Source organism: Bombina bombina, chromosome 10, assembly GCF_027579735.1.
Source record: "Bombina bombina isolate aBomBom1 chromosome 10, aBomBom1.pri, whole genome shotgun sequence".
Classification (NCBI taxonomy): domain Eukaryota; kingdom Metazoa; phylum Chordata; class Amphibia; order Anura; family Bombinatoridae; genus Bombina; species Bombina bombina.
In genome coordinates this window covers 37,217,185-37,238,000 of record NC_069508.1, presented here as the reverse complement: position 1 = coordinate 37,238,000, position 20,816 = coordinate 37,217,185, and the positions used below count along the sequence as shown (strand labels likewise).

At 40.7% G+C, this 20,816-nt stretch overlaps 1 protein-coding gene across 2 annotated transcripts in view; it reads right to left on the bottom strand.

Moving 5' to 3' along the window:
* FAM20B (FAM20B glycosaminoglycan xylosylkinase) overlaps window positions 1–19,408 on the bottom strand; it is a 50,885-nt gene extending 31,477 nt beyond the window's left edge. The window contains exon 1 of one of the 2 annotated variants that reach the window (XM_053693960.1): window positions 19,322–19,408. The gene's annotated coding sequence lies outside the window, so the exon portion shown is untranslated. Of the gene's footprint in view, window positions 1–19,171; window positions 19,201–19,321 lie in introns of those variants that run through there. The other variant, XM_053693961.1, reaches the window with a different exon arrangement.
* Between the last annotated feature and the right edge of the window lie 1,408 nt (window positions 19,409–20,816).

Here is a 20,816-nt window from a genome sequence, read left to right as displayed (position 1 = left end):
CAGTTGACACGCACCACTACTGGTTCAGAGGTGCAAACGTCACCTTATTGAAGAAGATTGTTGTGCCGTGGACGGCCGGAGCCGCGGAATTTAACGCTGTGCAACAGCACAGAAAGGGTGAGTTTAGTGATGGTAAATCCTAGCTTTGTTAAACGCTTGGATTTACCATCACTTTAATCTTAGGATAGAACCAAAAACAATGCTTTAGATTGTTCCCTCAGCTTGACATTTATAACTTTTATTTAGGCACAATTTGTTCCATTTTGATACCTTTATTGGTGTTAAAGGGACAGTCTAGTCAAAATTAAAAAAAAAAACTTTCATGATCTAGATGAGTCATGTCATTTTAAACAACTTTTCAATTTACTTTTATCATCAAATTTGCTTTGTTCTTTTGGTATTCTTTGTTGAAAGCTAAACCTAATAGGCTCATATGCTATTTTCTAAGACCTTGAAGGTTGGCTCTTATCTGAATGCATTTGACAGTTTTTACAGCTAGAGGGTGTTAGTTCATGTGTGCCATATAGATAGCATTGTGCTCATGTCTGTGGAGTTACTTATAAGAGGGCACTGATTGGCTAAAATGCAAATCTGTCCAAAGAACTGAAATAAGGGGGTAGTCTGCAGAGGCTTAGATACAAGGTAATCACAGATATAAATAACATAATTTATGTAAGAACTTACCTGATAAATTCATTTCTTTCATATTAGCAAGAGTCCATGAGCTAGTGACGTATGGGATATACATTCCTACCAGGAGGGGCAAAGTTTCCCAAACCTCAAAATGCCTATAAATACACCCCTCACCACACCCACAATTCAGTTTAACGAATAGCCAAGAAGTGGGGTGATAAAAAAGTGCGAAAGCATATAAAATAAGGAATTGGAATAATTGTGCTTTATACAAAATCATAACCACCACAAAAAAAGGGCGGGCCTCATGGACTCTTGCTAATATGAAAGAAATGAATTTATCAGGTAAGTTCTTACATAAATTATGTTTTCTTTCATGTAATTAGCAAGAGTCCATGAGCTAGTGACGTATGGGATAATGACTACCCAAGATGTGGATCTTTCCACACAAGAGTCACTAGAGAGGGAGGGATAAAATAAAGACAGCCAATTCCTGCTGAAAATAATCCACACCCAAAATAAAGTTTAACGAAAAACATAAGCAGAAGATTCAAACTGAAACCGCTGCCTGAAGTACTTTTCTACCAAAAACTGCTTCAGAAGAAGAAAATACATCAAAATGGTAGAATTTAGTAAAAGTATGCAAAGAGGACCAAGTTGCTGCTTTGCAGATCTGGTCAACCGAAGCTTCATTCCTAAACGCCCAGGAAGTAGAAACTGACCTAGTAGAATGAGCTGTAATTCTCTGAGGCGGAGTTTTACCCGACTCAACATAGGCAAGATGAATTAAAGATTTCAACCAAGATGCCAAAGAAATGGCAGAAGCTTTCTGGCCTTTTCTAGAACCGGAAAAGATAACAAATAGACTAGAAGTCTTACGAAAAGATTTCGTAGCTTCAACATAATATTTCAAAGCTCTAACAACATCCAAAGAATGCAACGATTTCTCCTTAGAATTCTTAGGATTAGGACATAATGAAGGAACCACAATTTCTCTACTAATGTTGTTGGAATTCACAACTTTAGGTAAAAATTCAAAAGAAGTTCGCAACACCGCTTTATCCTGATGAAAAATCAGAAAAGGAGACTCACAAGAAAGAGCAGATAATTCAGAAACTCTTCTGGCAGAAGAGATGGCCAAAAGGAACAAAACTTTCCAAGAAAGTAATTTAATGTCCAATGAATGCATAGGTTCAAACGGAGGAGCTTGAAGAGCTCCCAGAACCAAATTCAAACTCCAAGGAGGAGAAATTGACTTAATGACAGGTTTTATACGAACCAAAGCTTGTACAAAACAATGAATATCAGGAAGAATAGCAATCTTTCTGTGAAAAAGAACAGAAAGAGCAGAGATTTGTCCTTTCAAAGAACTTGCGGACAAACCCTTATCTAAACCATCCTGAAGGAACTGTAAAATTCTCGGTATTCTAAAAGAATGCCAGGAAAAATGATGAGAAAGACACCAAGAAATATAAGTCTTCCAGACTCTATAATATATCTCTCGAGATACAGATTTACGAGCCTGTAACATAGTATTAATCACAGAGTCAGAGAAACCTCTTTGACCAAGAATCAAGCGTTCAATCTCCATACCTTTAAATTTAAGGATTTCAGATCCTGATGGAAAAAAGGACCTTGTGACAGAAGGTCTGGTCTTAACGGAAGAGTCCACGGTTGGCAAGAGGCCATCCGGACAAGATCCGCATACCAAAACCTGTGAGGCCATGCCGGAGCTACCAGCAGAACAAACAAGCATTCCTTCAGAATCTTGGAGATTACTCTTGGAAGAAGAACTAGAGGCGGAAAGATATAGGCAGGATGATACTTCCAAGGAAGTGATAATGCATCCACTGCCTCCGCCTGAGGATCCCGGGATCTGGACAGATACCTGGGAAGTTTCTTGTTTAGATGGGACGCCATCAGATCTATTTCTGGAAGTTCCCACATTTGAACAATCTGAAGAAATACCTCTGGGTGAAGAGACCATTCGCCCGGATGCAACGTTTGGCGACTGAGATAATCCGCTTCCCAATTGTCTACACCTGGGATATGAACCGCAGAGATTAGACAGGAGCTGGATTCCGCCCAAACCAAAATTCGAGATACTTCTTTCATAGCCAGAGGACTGTGAGTCCCTCCTTGATGATTGATGTATGCCACAGTTGTGACATTGTCTGTCTGAAAACAAATGAACGATTCTCTCTTCAGAAGAGGCCAAAACTGAAGAGCTCTGAAAATTGCACGGAGTTCCAAAATATTGATCGGTAATCTCACCTCCTGAGATTCCCAAACTCCTTGTGCCGTCAGAGATCCCCACACAGCTCCCCAACCTGTGAGACTTGCATCTGTTGAAATTACAGTCCAGGTCGGAAGCACAAAAGAAGCCCCCTGAATTAAACGATGGTGATCTGTCCACCATGTTAGAGAGTGTCGAACAATCGGTTTTAAAGATATTAATTGAGATATCTTTGTGTAATCCTTGCACCATTGCTTCAGCATACAGAGCTGAAGAGGTCGCATGTGAAAACGAGCAAAGGGGATCGCGTCCGATGCAGCAGTCATAAGACCTAGAATTTCCATGCATAAGGCTACCGAAGGGAATGATTGTGACTGAAGGTTTCGACAAGCTGTAATCAACTTTAGACGTCTCTTGTCTGTTAAAGACAGAGTCATGGACACTGAATCCATCTGGAAACCCAGAAAGGTTACCCTTGTCTGAGGAATCAAAGAACTTTTTGGTAAATTGATCCTCCAACCATGATCTTGAAGAAACAACACAAGTCGATTCGTATGAGATTCTGCTAAATGTAAAGACTGAGCAAGTACCAAGATATCGTCCAAATAAGGAAATACCACAATACCCTGTTCTCTGATTACAGATAGCAGGGCACCGAGAACCTTTGTAAAAATTCTTGGAGCTGTAGCTAGGCCAAACGGCAGAGCCACAAACTGGTAATGCTTGTCCAGAAACGAGAATCTCAGGAACTGATAATGATCTGGATGAATCGGAATATGCAGATATGCATCCTGTAAATCTATTGTGGACATATAATTCCCTTGCTGAACAAAAGGTAAGATAGTCCTTACAGTTACCATCTTGAACGTTGGTATCCTTACATAATGATTCAATATTTTTAGATCCAGAACTGGTCTGAAAGAATTCTCCTTCTTTGGTACAATGAAGAGATTTGAATAAAACCCCATCCCCTGTTCCGGAACTGGAACTGGCATAATTACTCCAGTCAACTCTAGATCTGAAACACATTTCAGAAATGCTTGAGCTTTTACTGGATTTACTGGGACACGGGAAAGAAAAAATCTCTTTGCAGGAGGTCTCAACTTGAAACCAATTCTGTACCCTTCTGAAACAATGCTCTGAATCCAAAGATTGTGGCAACCAGAAGCAATAAAAAATGAGACTTAAATAATGTGGAGACAAAAGTGACGCCCATATTTTTTCGCGCCAAATAAGACGCCCACATTATTTGGCGCCTAAATGCTTTTTGGCACCAAAAATGACGCCACATCCGGAACGCCGACATTTTTGGCGCAAAATAACGTCAAAAAATGACGCAACTTCCGGCGACACGTATGACGCCGGAAACGGAAATAGAATTTTTGCGCCAAGAATGACGCAATAAAATGAAGCATTTTCAGCCCCCGCGAGCCTAACAGCCCACAGGGAAAAAGTCAAATTTTAAGGTAAGAAAAATGTTAAATTAAAATGCATTATCCCAAATATGAAACTGACTGTCTGAAAATAAGGAAAGTTGAACATTCTGAGTCAAGGCAAATAAATGTTTGAATACATATATTTAGAACTTTATAAACAAAGTGCCCAACCATAGCTAGGAGTGTCACAGAAAATAAGACTTACTTACCCCAGGACACTCATCTACATATAGCAGATAGCCAAACCAGAACTGAAACGAGAATCAGCAGAGGTAATGGTATATATAAGAGTATATCGTCGATCTGAAAAGGGAGGTAAGAGATGAATCTCTACGACCGATAACAGAGAACCTATGAAATAGACCCCTTAGAAGGAGATCACTGCATTCAAATAGGCAATACTCTCCTCACATCCCTCTGACATTCACTGCACTCTGAGAGGAAAACCGGGCTCCAACTTGCTGCGGAGCGCATATCAACGTAGAATCTAGCACAAACTTACTTCACCACCTCCATCGGAGGCAAAGTTTGTAAAACTGAATTGTGGGTGTGGTGAGGGGTGTATTTATAGGCATTTTGAGGTTTGGGAAACTTTGCCCCTCCTGGTAGGAATGTATATCCCATACGTCACTAGCTCATGGACTCTTGCTAATTACATGAAAGAAATGTTGGTTATGCAAATCTGAGGAATGGGTAATAAAGGGAATATCTATCTTTTTAAACAATAAAAATTCTAGGAGCAGACTATCCCTTTAAATAGTCCCTTTGTATTAATCTCATCTGTGATTCCCGGAAGTATACTTCTAATGTAGTTCTTTACCACTCCAAAATCAATAGCTTCAGATAAGTCATATCCCCAAGCACTGACTTTCTGTGTTAACATAATATCCAAAATGTATTTGTTCATAAACCTATTTAAATCAGATATAGAAAATGTTCCAATTTGAAAGAGCAAAAATATTTTAAACATTGGAGATTTATCTAAAAAATTAATACAATTCTTCTTAATTGCCAGATGTAATGTGTAACCTGGAGGAATAATTTTTTTGAGTCTTCAAAAGATCTTACAATTCTATTCTCAAAATTCAGAAAATCTCTTATACATAATCCCCAAACCCTCCCCCCATTTATCATAAGGTTTCATATTAATGTCCGAAGGAAATTCAGGGTTTCCATCAATAGGTAAATAGGTACTTAAAAGGGACAGTAAACGTAAAAAAACAATGCACATAGTGCAGAATTATGTAGCATTATCTTAGCAGCAGATTGAAGAAAAAAAAAATAAAGATTTGAGAGATTTTAGCCCCCAAAGTTGTACTTACCTTATTTTCCTTTACAGGCACTTCTGACCAGGACTGATTTTCAAAAGCGATTTGCGGGCGCACTGTCTAATCCAATTGTGCCCAACTGTGAGATTGAACTAAATGTAGTGAGCTCCCACTCTGGTCTGGTATTGGGAGTGCGCAACATTTAGTTCAACAGCGCGATCAGGTACACTGTGATTAGACAGTGCTCCAGAGAATCGCTTTTGAAAAGAGGACCTGATCAGAAGAGAATGGAGAGTAAACAAGGTAAGTATAACTTTGGGGGCTAAAATCTCTCGAACCTTTTTGTTGTTTTTTTAAAGCTTTCGTAAACATTATTTTTAACGTTTACTGTTCCTTAAAACAATAATTGTTTCCTATCAGTTTGTTTGTTCTCTCTCATGCTTTTAACATATCCCCGTGCATAATATTGTATTACTGCATTACTTCTAAATCCTTATCTTGGGACACAAGGCAAAAAAGCAGGGGAAATTCTAGATCAAATAGATTTTTCTAACTTATAAATACAGAATTGTTCCGGATTTATTAACTAATCTATGCATAACCTATTTAAAGGGACAATCAAGTCCAAAAAAAAGTTCATGATTTAAATAGGGCATGTAATTTTAAACAACTTTCCAATTTACTTTTATCACCAATTTTGCTTTGTTCGCTTGGTATTCTTAGTTGAAAGCTAAACCTAGGAGGTTCATATGCTAATTTCTTAGACCTTGAAGGCTGCCTCTAATCTAAATGCATTTTGACAGTTTGTCACCACTAGAGGGCATTAGTTCATGTGTTTCATATAGATAACATTGAGCTCATGTATGTGTATTTACTGAGGAGTGAGCACTGATTGGCTAAAATGCAAGTCTGTCAAAAGAACTGAAATAAGGGGGCAGTCTGCAGAGGCTTAGATACAAGCTAAAACGTGTATTACTATAACTGTTTTGGTTATGCAAAACTGGGGAATTGGGTAATAAAGGGATTGTCTATCTTTTAAAACAACACAAATTCTGTTGTTGACTGCTTTTATATTTACACTTTTTGAGTCACCAACTCCTACTGAGCATGTGCAAGAATTCACAGCATATACGTATTTGTGATTGGCTGATGGCTGTCACATGATACAGGGGGAGTGGAAATAGACATAACTTTGCAATTTATTTTTTTTAAAAAAAGTCTACTACTCATTTGAAGTTCAGACTAAGTGCTATTGCATTGTCTTCTTATCGTGCATTTGTTGATTATGCAAATTTAATGTATTGACTGGATTCGATCCTCCAAATTTTTTTTTTTTAAATGCTTAGACTTTATATGTTATTCTATAGAAAGACAACAAGAAAATCTTCTAATTACAAGGTGTGTACTGTCCTTAAAAAACAACCAAACACTTTCATTATACAAAATATAATACATGATATAATACAATATGGTACAAAGCAGTGCAATACAAATAATGCAAACATACACACATATGGAGCGATCAAATGTGAATACACACACATTATATATATATATATATGTGTGTGTGTGTGTGTATTCACATTTGATCGCTCCATATGGGCTATCTTGCATCTTTCTGTGTATGTATGTATATATATATATATATATATATATATATATATATATATATCTCAAAAGTCCAAATAGCATATAGCCCAGCACTCCAACCAGGTGGGGCAGCCACAACCTGGGTGCAATCCTTATGAGAGATAGTTAGAGAACAGTGTGGAAGAAGGGCACTCTCAGGGTTTGTATAGAGAAAAATCTTTAAACTGCCGAGTGGCAGTAATCACAGATCCAAACAAGCGTTTGTTGTTTGGATCTGTGATTACTGCCACTCGGCAGTTTAAAGATAATACCTGTCCTGATGAAGGCCCAACTGAGGGCCGAAACGTCGACCATGTATTAATGTTCTAAGAATAAAGAAAATATTTTTCTCTATACAAACCCTGAGAGTGCCCTTCTTCCACACTGTTCTCTAACTATCTCTCATACGGATTGCACCCAGGTTGTGGCTGCCCCACCTGGTTGGAGTGCTGGGCTATATGCTATTTGGACTTTTGAGATATATATATATATATATATATATATATATATATATATGCCTAAAAAGTCTAGAGAGCATAACTGTAACATAGGCGATACTTATCAACAGGTATAAAGCACACCTTCGCATGTAGATAAATATATGTGTGTGCAAACAAACAAAAAATCTAAATATACATGTGAATGGATATGCTAAAAAGCAAGTTGATAGGATCCCTACCCCCTAGCGCAGTATAGAACAGTATAATGAATATAGAAATAAATAAATGCATACATAAAGTCAAATCAAAGACGCTAATACAAAATATTGAAAGATAAATGTTCTGTCCGATGTTAATTAGCGCCACATGTAATGCTTATACAATGTATACATAAACATATTGATAAGAATACTGAAAAATAATGTATATATTGGAATAAAATAATAATATAATGCAGAGCATAAGTACAAATCAATACACATCACCTATGCCAATAATTGATGATGTCAAATTCGGAATTGAAACTTCTAGGTGACAGGCTATGCAACTTCTGTATCCAATAAATCTCCTGCCTACACAAGATCTGAAACCTGTCTCCCCCTCTAGGTGGTATGGTCACTTGTTCAATAGCTTGCCACCTAAAGGAACCCACATTTCCATCATGGACTTACAAAAAGTGCTTAGACAGGGCAGATACGGCCCTATCATTAGTGATGTATGAGAGATGTTCCCTGATGCGAGCACCAACTTTCCTAGTTGTCCTTCCAATATACCGCCGAAAGCAAATTGTGCATTCAATAAGATAGATCACAAACTTATTTTTACACTTTACACATCCCCTAGTCTCAAAAACATCAGAGGAAGTGGCTGACATCTATGACTACAGTCTGTGAGGCCGAAACCGGTCAGACTCTTTGTTCATCTCTTCCCTTTGTTTGGAGTCTGCCTTCCTTTATAAATTGCTAAAATAAATTTTGCTTTAATTTTATTCAAGAAGTTTCACCTCTGGCTTTTTTGGACTGCTATGAACTTTTTATTATCTAAACACTCATTATTTAGCCTGCTTTTACTGTAATTTAACACTGAAAACTGTAGTGATTTCACTCCCGCGGAGAGTCCATTCTGTTGAATGCGGAACTCTGACACTCTTACGTGCTGCACAGTACTTAGCGGATATGTCTAGTAGCTCAATTATATATACTCCTAACTGACTAACGCAAAGTAAATTTAAACATTCAAGTGGCTTTTATTTTGAAATGCAGTGAATAATTGTTTATGTATAAATAAATAAAAAAAAGTATTAAAGGGACACTGAACCCAATTTTTTTCTTTTGTGATTCAGATAGAGCATGACATTTTAAGCAACTTTCAAATTTACTCCTATTATCAAATTTTCTTCATTCTCTTGGTATCTTTATTTGAAATGCAAGAATGTAAGTTTAGATGCCGGCCCATTTTTGGTGAACAACCTTGGCTGTTCTTGCCGATTGGTGGATAAATTCATCCACCTATAAAAAAGTGCTGTCCAGAGTACTGAACCAAAAAAAACAAAAAAAAAAACAAGCTTAGATGCCTTTTTTTTCAAATAAAGATAGCAAAAGAACGAAGAAAAATTGATAATAGGAGTAAATTAGAAAGTTGCTTAAAATAGCCTGCTCTATCTGATTCACGAAAGAAAAAACTTGGGTTCAGTGTCCCTTTAAGGAAATACATATATATTGTTCTTTTTAAACTTTATCACCACGAATAACACTTTGCAATTTATTTGCGCAGTAGCTTCTCTCAGGGCTAGATTGATCAATTCGCAAACAGACAGGTTTCATGTGTTGTGAACATGTCTGCATTTCATCACACATTTTGTGGGGCACATTTGCTCCCCGTATTTACCATTGCATGAGTGAACGCAAGTGCAATGCCGCCCCTCTACCTTTGCGCAAGCAATTGCGTGAGGACAGGGCTTGCCAACCACTCCGGTCAAATGAGACTGGGGTGATTTTCATCCACCAACACTGAGTTGGCGAGGGGGTTTATGAAGTAGCGGTTTAAACCATTGCTTCATAAGTATCTGTTGCTGACTCAACTGTGCTGAATGCACAGGCTTAAAAACAATATTAAGTAAACACAACTGTTACAGATACAAGAAACAGATTTTGAAAGCAGATAAGAACCAGAATGCTTATCAAGTCTACCAGTACTTCCTGCAGAGAAGCCAACTTAAAGGGTCATTATAGTGAAAAATAACACGCACTTATTTGTTAGCATGTGTCATTTTATCCCTATCGACCGGAGATGCGCATCATTTAGTTATTCAAACCTAGTAGTGCATTTCTGCTTTAGAGCTGACTTTAACTATGTGTGTAACACACCTTTGCAGCGTTGCTACCCATCAGTACCCCTGTAATACACAATACACACTGCTACCCATCAGTACCCTGTAATACACAATACACACTGCTACCCATCAGTACCCCTGTAATACACAATACACACTGCTACCCATCAGTACCCCTGTAATACACAATACACACTGCTACCCATCAGTACCCCTGTAATACACAATACACACTGCTACCCATCAGTACACCTGTAATACACAATACACACTTCTACCAATCAGTACACCTGTAATACACAATACACACTGCTGCCCATCAGTACCCCTGTAATACACAATACACACTGCAACCCATTAGTACCCCTGTAATACACAATACACACTGCTACCCATCAGTACCCCTGTAATACACAATACACACTGCTACCCATTAGTACCCCTGTAATACACACTGCTACCCATTAGTACCCCTGTAATACACAATACACACTGCTACCCATCAGTACCCCTGTAATACACAATACACACTGCTACCCATCAGTACCCCTGTAATACACAATACACACTGCTACCCATCAGTACCTGTAATACACAATACACACTGCTGCCCATCAGTACCCCTGTAATACACAATACACACTGCTACCCATCAGTACCCCTGTAATACACACTGCTACCCATCAGTACCCCTGTAATACACACTGCTACCCATCAGTACCCCTGTAATACACAATACACACTGCTGCCCATCAGTACCCCTGTAATACACTATACACACTGCTGCCCATCAGTACTCCTGTAATACACAATACACACTGCTACCCATCAATACCCCTGTAATACACAATACACACTGCTACCCATCAGTACCCCTGTAATACACAATACACACTGCTGCCCATCAGTACCCCTGTAATACACAATACACACTGCTGCCCATCAGTACCTGTAATACACAATACACACTGCTACCCATCAGTACCCCTGTAATACACATTACACACTGCTGCCCATCAGTACCTGTAATACACAATACACACTGCTACCCATCAGTACCCCTGTAATACACAATACACACTGCTACCCATCAGTACCCCTGTAATACACAATACACACTGCTACCCATCAGTACCCTGTAATACACAATACACACTGCTACCCATCAGTACCCCTGTAATACACAATACACACTGCTACCCATCAGTACCTGTAATACACACTGCTACCCATCAGTACCCCTGTAATACACAATACACACTGCTGCCCATCAGTACCCCTGTAATACACAATACACACTGCTACCCATCAGTACCCCTGTAATACACAATACACACTGCTACCCATCAGTACCCCTGTAATACACAATACACACTGCTACCCATCAGTACCCCTGTAATACACAATACACACTGCTACCCATCAGTACCCCTGTAATACACAATACACACTGCTACCCATCAGTACCCCTATAATACACACTGCTGCCCATCAGTACCCCTGTAATACACAATACACACTGCTACCCATCAGTACCCCTGTAATACACAATACACACTGCTACCCATCAGTACCCCTGTAATACACAATACACACTGCTACCCATCAGTACCTGTAATACACAATACACATTGCTACCCATCAGTACCCCTGTAATACACACTGCTACCCATCAGTACCTCTGTAATACACAATACACACTGCTACCCATCAGTACCCTGTAATACACAATACACACTGCTACCCATCAATACCCCTGTAATACACAATACACACTGCTACCCATCAGTACCCCTGTAATACACAATACACACTGCTACCCATCAATACCCTTGTAATACACAATGCTACCCATCAGTACCCCTGTAATACACAATACACACTGCTGCCCATCAGTACCCCTGTAATACACAATACACACTGCTGCCCATCAGTACCCCTGTAATACACAATACACACTGCTGCCCATCAGTACCCCTGTAATACACACTGCTACCAATCAGTACCTACCCCTGTAATACACAATACACACTGCTACCCATCAGTACCCCTGTAATACACAATACACACTGCTACCCATCAGTACCCCTGTAATACACAATACACACTACTACCCATCAGTACCCCTGTAATACACAATACACACTGCTACCCATCAGTACCCCTGTAATACACAATACACACTGCTACCCATCAGTACCCCTGTAATACACAATACACACTGCTACCCATCAGTACCCCTGTAATACACAATACACACTGCTACCCATCAGTACCCCTGTAATACACACTGCTACCCATCAGTACCCTGTAATACACAATACACACTGCTACCCATCAGTACCCCTGTAATACACAATACACACTGCTACCCATCAGTACCCCTGTAATACACAATACACACTGCTACCCATCAGTACCCCTGTAATACACAATACACACTGCTACCCATCAGTACCCCTGTAATACACAATACACACTGCTACCCATCAGTACCCCTGTAATACACAATACACACTGTTACCCATCAGTACCCCTGTAATACACACTGCTACCCATCAGTATCCCTGTAATACACAATACACACTGCTACCCATCAGTACCCCTGAAATACACAATACACACTGCTACCCATCAGTATCCCTGTAATACACAATACACACTGCTACCCATCAGTACCCCTGTAATACACAATACACACTGCTACCCATCAGTACCCTGTAATACACAATACACACTGCTACCCATCAGTACCCCTGTAATACACAATACACACTGCTACCCATCAGTACCCCTGTAATACACAATACACACTGTTACCCATCAGTACCCCTGTAATACACACTGCTACCCATCAGTACCCCTGTAATACACAATACACACTGCTACCCATCAGTACCCCTGTAATACACAATACACACTGCTACCCATCAGTATCCCTGTAATACACAATACACACTGCTACCCATCAGTACCCCTGTAATACACAATACACACTGCTACCCATCAGTACCCTGTAATACACAATACACACTGCTACCCATCAGTACCCCTGTAATACACAATATACACTGCTACCAATCAGTACCTACCCCTGTAATACACAATACACACTGCTACCAATCAGTACCTACCCCTGTAATACACAATACACACTGCTACCAATCAGTACCCCTGTAATACACAATACACACTGCTACCCATCAGTACCCCTGTAATACACAATACACACTGCTACCAATCAGTACCCCTGTAATACACAATACACACTGCTACCCATCAGTACCCCTGTAATACACAATACACACTGCTACCCATCAGTACCCCTGTAATACACAATACACACTGCTACCCATCAGTACCCCTGTAATACACAATACACACTGCTACCCATCAGTACCCCTGTAATACACAATACACACTGCTACCCATCAGTACCCCTGTAATACACAATACACACTGCTACCCATCAATACCCCTGTAATACACAATACACACTGCTACCCATCAGTACCCCTGTAATACACAATACACACTGCTACCCATCAGTACCCCTGTAATACACAATACACACTGCTACCCATCAGTACCCCTGTAATACACAATACACACTGCTACCCATCAGTACCCCTGTAATACACAATACACACTGCTACCCATCAGTACCCCTGTAATACACAATACACACTGCTACCCATCAGTACCCCTGTAATACACAATACACACTGCTACCCATCAGTACCCTGTAATACACAATACACACTGCTACCCATCAGTACCCCTGTAATACACAATACACACTGCTACCCATCAGTACCCCTGTAATACACAATACACACTGCTACCCATCAGTACCCTGTAATACACAATACACACTGCTACCCATCAGTACCCCTGTAATACACAATACACACTGCTACAAATCAGTACCTACCCCTGTAATACACAATACACACTGCTACCAATCAGTACCTACCCCTGTAATACACAATACACACTGCTACCAATCAGTACCCCTGTAATACACAATACACACTGCTACCAATCAGTACCTACCCCTGTAATACACAATACACACTGCTACCCATCAGTACCCCTGTAATACACAATACACACTGCTACCCATCTGTACCCTGTAATACACAATACACACTACTACCCATCAGTACCCTGTAATACACAATACACACTGCTACCCATCAGTACCCCTGTAATACACAATACACACTGCTACCCATCAGTTACCCTGTAATACACAATACACACTGCTACCCATCAGTACCCCTGTAATACACAATACACACTGCTACCCATCAGTACCCCTGTAATACACAATACACACTGCTACCCATCAGTACCCCTGTAATACACAATACACACTGCTACCCATCAATACCTGTAATACACAATACACACTGCTACCCATCAGTACCCCTGTAATACACAATACACACTGCTACCCATCAGTACCCCTGTAATACACAATACACACTGCTACCCATCAGTACCCTGTAATACACAATACACACTGCTACCCATCAGTACCCCTGTAATACACAATACACACTGCTACCCATCAGTACCCCTGTAATACACAATACACACTGCTACCCATCAGTACCCCTGTAATACACAATACACACTGCTACCCATCAGTACCCCTGTAATACACAATACACACTGCTACCCATCAGTACCCCTGTAATACACAATACACACTGCTACCCATCAGTACCCCTGTAATACACAATACACACTGCTACCCATCAGTACCCCTGTAATACACAATACACACTGCTACCCATCAGTAACCCTGTATACACAATACACACTGCTACCCATCAGTACCCCTGTAATACACAATACACACTGCTACCCATCAGTACCCCTGTAATACACACTGCTACCCATCAGTACCCTGTAATACACAATACACACTGCTACCCATCAGTACCCCTGTAATACACAATACACACTGCTACCAATCAATACCCCTGTAATACACAATACACAATGCTACCCATCAGTACCCCTGTAATACACAATACACACTGCTACACATCAGTACCCCTGTAATACACAATACACACTGCTACCCATCAGTACCCCTGTAATACACAATACACACTGCTACCCATCAGTACCCCTGTAATACACAATACACACTGCTACCCATCAGTACCCTGTAATACCCAATACACACTGCTACCCATCATTACATGTAATACACAATACACACTGCTACCCATCAGTACCCCTGTAATACACAATACACACTGCTACCCATCAGTACCCTGTAATACCCAATACACACTGCTACCCATCAGTACATGTAATACACAATACACACTGCTACCCATCAGTACCCCTGTAATACACAATACACACTGCTACCCATCAGTACCCTGTAATACCCAATACACACTGCTACCCATCAGTACATGTAATACACAATACACACTGCTACCCATCAGTACCCCTGTAATACACAATACACACAGCTACCCATCAGTACCCTGTAATACACACTGCTACCCATCAGTACCCCTGTAATACACAATACACACTGCTACCCATCAGTACCCCTGTAATACACAATACACACTGCTACCCATCAGTACCCCTGTAATACACAATACACACTGCTACCCATCAGTACCCCTGTAATACACAATACACACTGCTACCCATCAGTACCCCTGTAATACACAATACACACTGCTACCCATCAGTACCCCTGTAATACACAATACACACTGCTACCCATCAGTACCCCTGTAATACACAATACACACTGCTACCCATCAGTACCCCTGTAATACACAATACACACTGCTACCCATCAGTACCCCTGTAATACACAATACACACTGCTACCCATCAGTACCCCTGTAATACACAATACACACTGCTACCCATCAGTACCCCTGTAATACACAATACACACTGCTACCCATCAGTACCCCTGTAATACACAATACACACTGCTACCCATCAGTACCCCTGTAATACACAATACACACTGCTACCCATCAGTACCCCTGTAATACACAATACACACTGCTACCCATCAGTACCCCTGTAATACACAATACACACTGCTACCCAACAGTACCCCTGTAATACACAATACACACTGCTACCCATCAGTACCCCTGTAATACACAATACACACTGCTACCCATCAGTACCCCTGTAATACACAATACACACTGCTACCCATCAGTACCCCTGTAATACACAATACACACTGCTACCCATCAGTACCCCTGTAATACACAATACACACTGCTACCCATCAGTAACCCTGTAATACACAATACACACTGCTACCCATCAGTACCCCTGTAATACACAATACACACTGCTACCCATCAGTACCCCTGTAATACACACTGCTACCCATCAGTACCCCTGTAATACACAATACACACTGCTACCCATCAGTACCCCTGTAATACACAATACACACTGCTACCAATCAATACCCCTGTAATACACAATACACAATGCTACCCATCAGTACCCCTGTAATACACAATACACACTGCTACCCATCAGTACCCCTGTAATACACAATACACACTGCTACCCATCAGTACCCCTGTAATACACAATACACACTGCTACCCATCAGTACCCCTGTAATACACAATACACACTGCTACCCATCAGTACCCTGTAATACCCAATACACACTGCTACCCATCAGTACATGTAATACACAATACACACTGCTACCCATCAGTACCCCTGTAATACACAATACACACTGCTACCCATCAGTACCCTGTAATACCCAATACACACTGCTACCCATCAGTACCTGCAATACACAATACACACTGCTACCCATCAGTACCCCTGTAATACACAATACACACTGCTACCCATCAGTACCCCTGTAATACCCAATACACACTGCTACCCATCAGTACATGTAATACACAATACACACTGCTACCCATCAGTACCCCTGTAATACACAATACACACTGCTACCCATCAGTACCCTGTAATACACACTGCTACCCATCAGTACCCCTGTAATACACAATACACACTGCTACCCATCAGTACATGTAATACACAATACACACTGCTAACCCATCAGTACCCCTGTAATACACAATACACACTGCTACCCATCAGTACCCCTGTAATACACAATACACACTGCTACCCATCAGTACCCCTGTAATACACAATACACACTGCTACCAATCAGTACCCCTGTAATACACAATACACACTGCTACCCATCAGTACCCCTGTAATACACAATACACACTGCTACCCATCAGTACCCCTGTAATACACAATACACACTGCTACCCATCAGTACCCCCTGTAATACACAATACACACTGCTACCCATCAGTACCCCTGTAATACACAATACACACTGCTACCCATCAGTACCCCTGTAATACACAATACACACTGCTACCCATCAGTACCCCTGTAATACACAATACACACTGCTACCCATCAGTACCCCTGTAATACACAATACACACTGCTACCCATCAGTACCCCTGTAATACACAATACACACTGCTACCCAACAGTACCCCTGTAATACACAATACACACTGCTACCCATCAGTACCCCTGTAATACACAATACACACTGCTACCCATCAGTACCCCTGTAATACACAATACACACTGCTACCCATCAGTACCCCTGTAATACACAATACACACTGCTACCCATCAGTACCCTGTAATACACAATACACACTGCTACCCATCAGTACCCCTGTAATACACAATACACACTGCTACCCATCAGTACCCCTGTAATACACAATACACACTGCTACCCATCAGTACCCTGTAATACCCAATACACACTGCTACCCATCAGTACCCCTGTAATACACAATACACACTGCTACCCATCAGTACCCCTGTAATACACAATACACACTGCTACCCATCAGTACCCCTGTAATACACACTGCTACCCATCAGTACCCCTGTAATACACAATACACACTGCTACCCATCAGTACCCTGTAATACCCAATACACACTGCTACCCATCAGTACCACCTGTAATACACAATACACACTGCTACCATCAGTACCCCTGTAATACACAATACACACTGCTACCCATCAGTACCCCTGTAATACACAATACACACTGTTACCCATCAGTACCCCTGTAATACACACTACACACTGCTACCCATCAGTACCCTGTAATACACAATACACACTGCTACCCATCAGTACCTGTAATATACACTGCTACCCATCAGTACCCCTGTAATACACAATACACACTGCTACCCATCAGTACCTGTAATACACAATACACACTGCTACCCATCAGTACCCTGTAATACACAATACACACTGCTACCCATCAGTACCTGTAATACACACTGCTACCCATCAGTACCCTGTAATACACAATACACACTGCTACCCATCAGTACCTGTAATACACAATACACACTGCTACCCATCAGTACCTGTAATACACACTGCTACCCATCAGTACCCCTGTAATACACAATACACACTGCTACCCATCAGTACCCCTGTAATACACAATACACACTGCTACCCATCAGTACCCCTGTAATACACAATACACACTGCTACCCATCAGTACCCCTGTAATACACAATACACACTGCTACCCATCAGTACCCCTGTAATACACAATACACACTGCTACCCATCAGTACCCCTGTAATACACAATACACACTGCTACCCATCAGTACCCCTGTAATACACAATACACACTGCTACCCATCAGTACCCCTGTAATACACAATACACACTGCTACCCATCAGTACCCCTGTAATACACACTGCTACCCATCAGTACCCTGTAATACACACTGCTACCCATCAGTACCCTGTAATACACACTGCTACCCATCAGTACCCTGTAATACACAATACACACTGCTTATTGATGTCCCCGTAACCCAGTGTGCAGAGCACGGATACCTTATGTACTCCCTGACTGTCACAGACCACTTAAGCCCTCTCTGGCAACCATAGGGTTAACCCTCACCCCTTTAACCCCATGCACACACAAATAAATGAAATCACATTCATTTGGTTACAGCAGCAAGGACACCCCCAGTTCACTCCATTCAGTCCTTTAACTCAGGTCCCGCTACTGCCCCCCATGAAGCAGATACTGGTGCAGCAGAGACACTTTACCTCTTCTGGGCCAAGAAGTAACCCCTCAGTTACCCACCGAAATGTGAAAACACAGCATATCCCAGACAACATATCCGTGAAGGGACTCAGTCCCTCTGTTAGATCTAATGCCCTCTCCCGTTCCGTGCCCGGTCCATCCCTCACTCTCACCTCTGCCACACGGTCGCCAGCCTCCGGTTGCCAACATCACACATTCCCACCCCCAACCAATCCAACAGGGAAGCAGCTAGTTCCCATCCAGCAAGAGGACATGTGACGTCATTTTAGCCACGTGACCGCTGTATTCACCTGACACATGAAATACAGGAAGCAGGAGCTTGTCAGATTGGATCCTGTATAAAGTATTCTACCAACCCTGTAGTATTAGTTATTCATTCATTGGAGAAGCACTGGACACGTGGGTGTGGGCAGTGTGCCAAGGGGTTCTCCGCTGGCACACTGGTTAGTGCCCTGGATTTAAAATGTGGATCTGGATGTGTAAGAAAATAAGGGAGAAAAACTTAGTTTCTATTTGTTTAATTAAACAAACTGAAAAGAACAATGGAAATGAAACATATTTAAATGTCTAATTGTATTTAGGGCCAAATTATTTGGAGTCTTTATGTGTATTATAGTATTGGTAATAAGAACAGACAAGAATTTACTGATGTTTCTGTCTGTGTTAGTGTAACTTATGGAAATTTCATAAGAATTTTTAAAGTTATTATTTTTAGACACACTTTTAATATATTTGTGAAAGGCAGAGGTTAAAGAGCCATTCTAGTTGAAAAACATGACATGCTCTAATTTGTTAGTGCAAGTCATTTTATGGCTATCGACCCTGCTCTAGTTTGTATTTAACCCCCCTCCGCAAACAGGTTAAACACAGAGAAGTGCTGTTCTGAACCTGCAGAGCACTGCTGGTCCCTAGTGGAAAGCCCTCTGATCCAATCAGCAGTGCTAGTTGCACATGAGTCATACAACTAGCAAGCACATTTCTACTGTGGGTTTAACTCCTTTGTGTGGGTTAAACAATAGTCTAGGTTTGATAGTAATACAATTACATGTTGATATGTTCTAGTCATCTTTTTTACAGATATGCTGCATCACTTTCAAGTGATTTGGCATTTGGGTAACATACTAAAACAGCTTAAATGCATTAATGCAGGGTAAAGCAGCTTATTGATAATTAGGGGATAAAAGCATTTTCTGAGCATGACAGGTAAAGGTTAATTGTCTCATTATGTGTCAGGATTAATGAGTTCAGTGATGAGTCAATAGATAACAATAAAGGGTAATTCAGCTGATTGGATGTCAGGAAGGGATACTTTGCAGTTATCCATGATTTTGTCTCATATGAAGAGGTTCATTCCTATGTATGTGTAGCTGATTTTTACAGATCACTTTGTGGGATTGACAGGAAAGGATTTGCATTGCCATTTGAGAGAAAGGGGTTAATAAAATCTCTTCTTCCCACTATTAACAATGAAGTGCATCTTAATAAACAAGCTTGGTACTTGGATTTATCTGCTTAGCTTACATATTTCAACTATAAAAATGTTAAACCCCTCAGATGCAATTATTTATCCCCCAACATGAGACTTCTACCAGAACAGCCCTACATGACCTCCTTAGCTAGGATAATCATAGGTAAACTGCGTTTTTT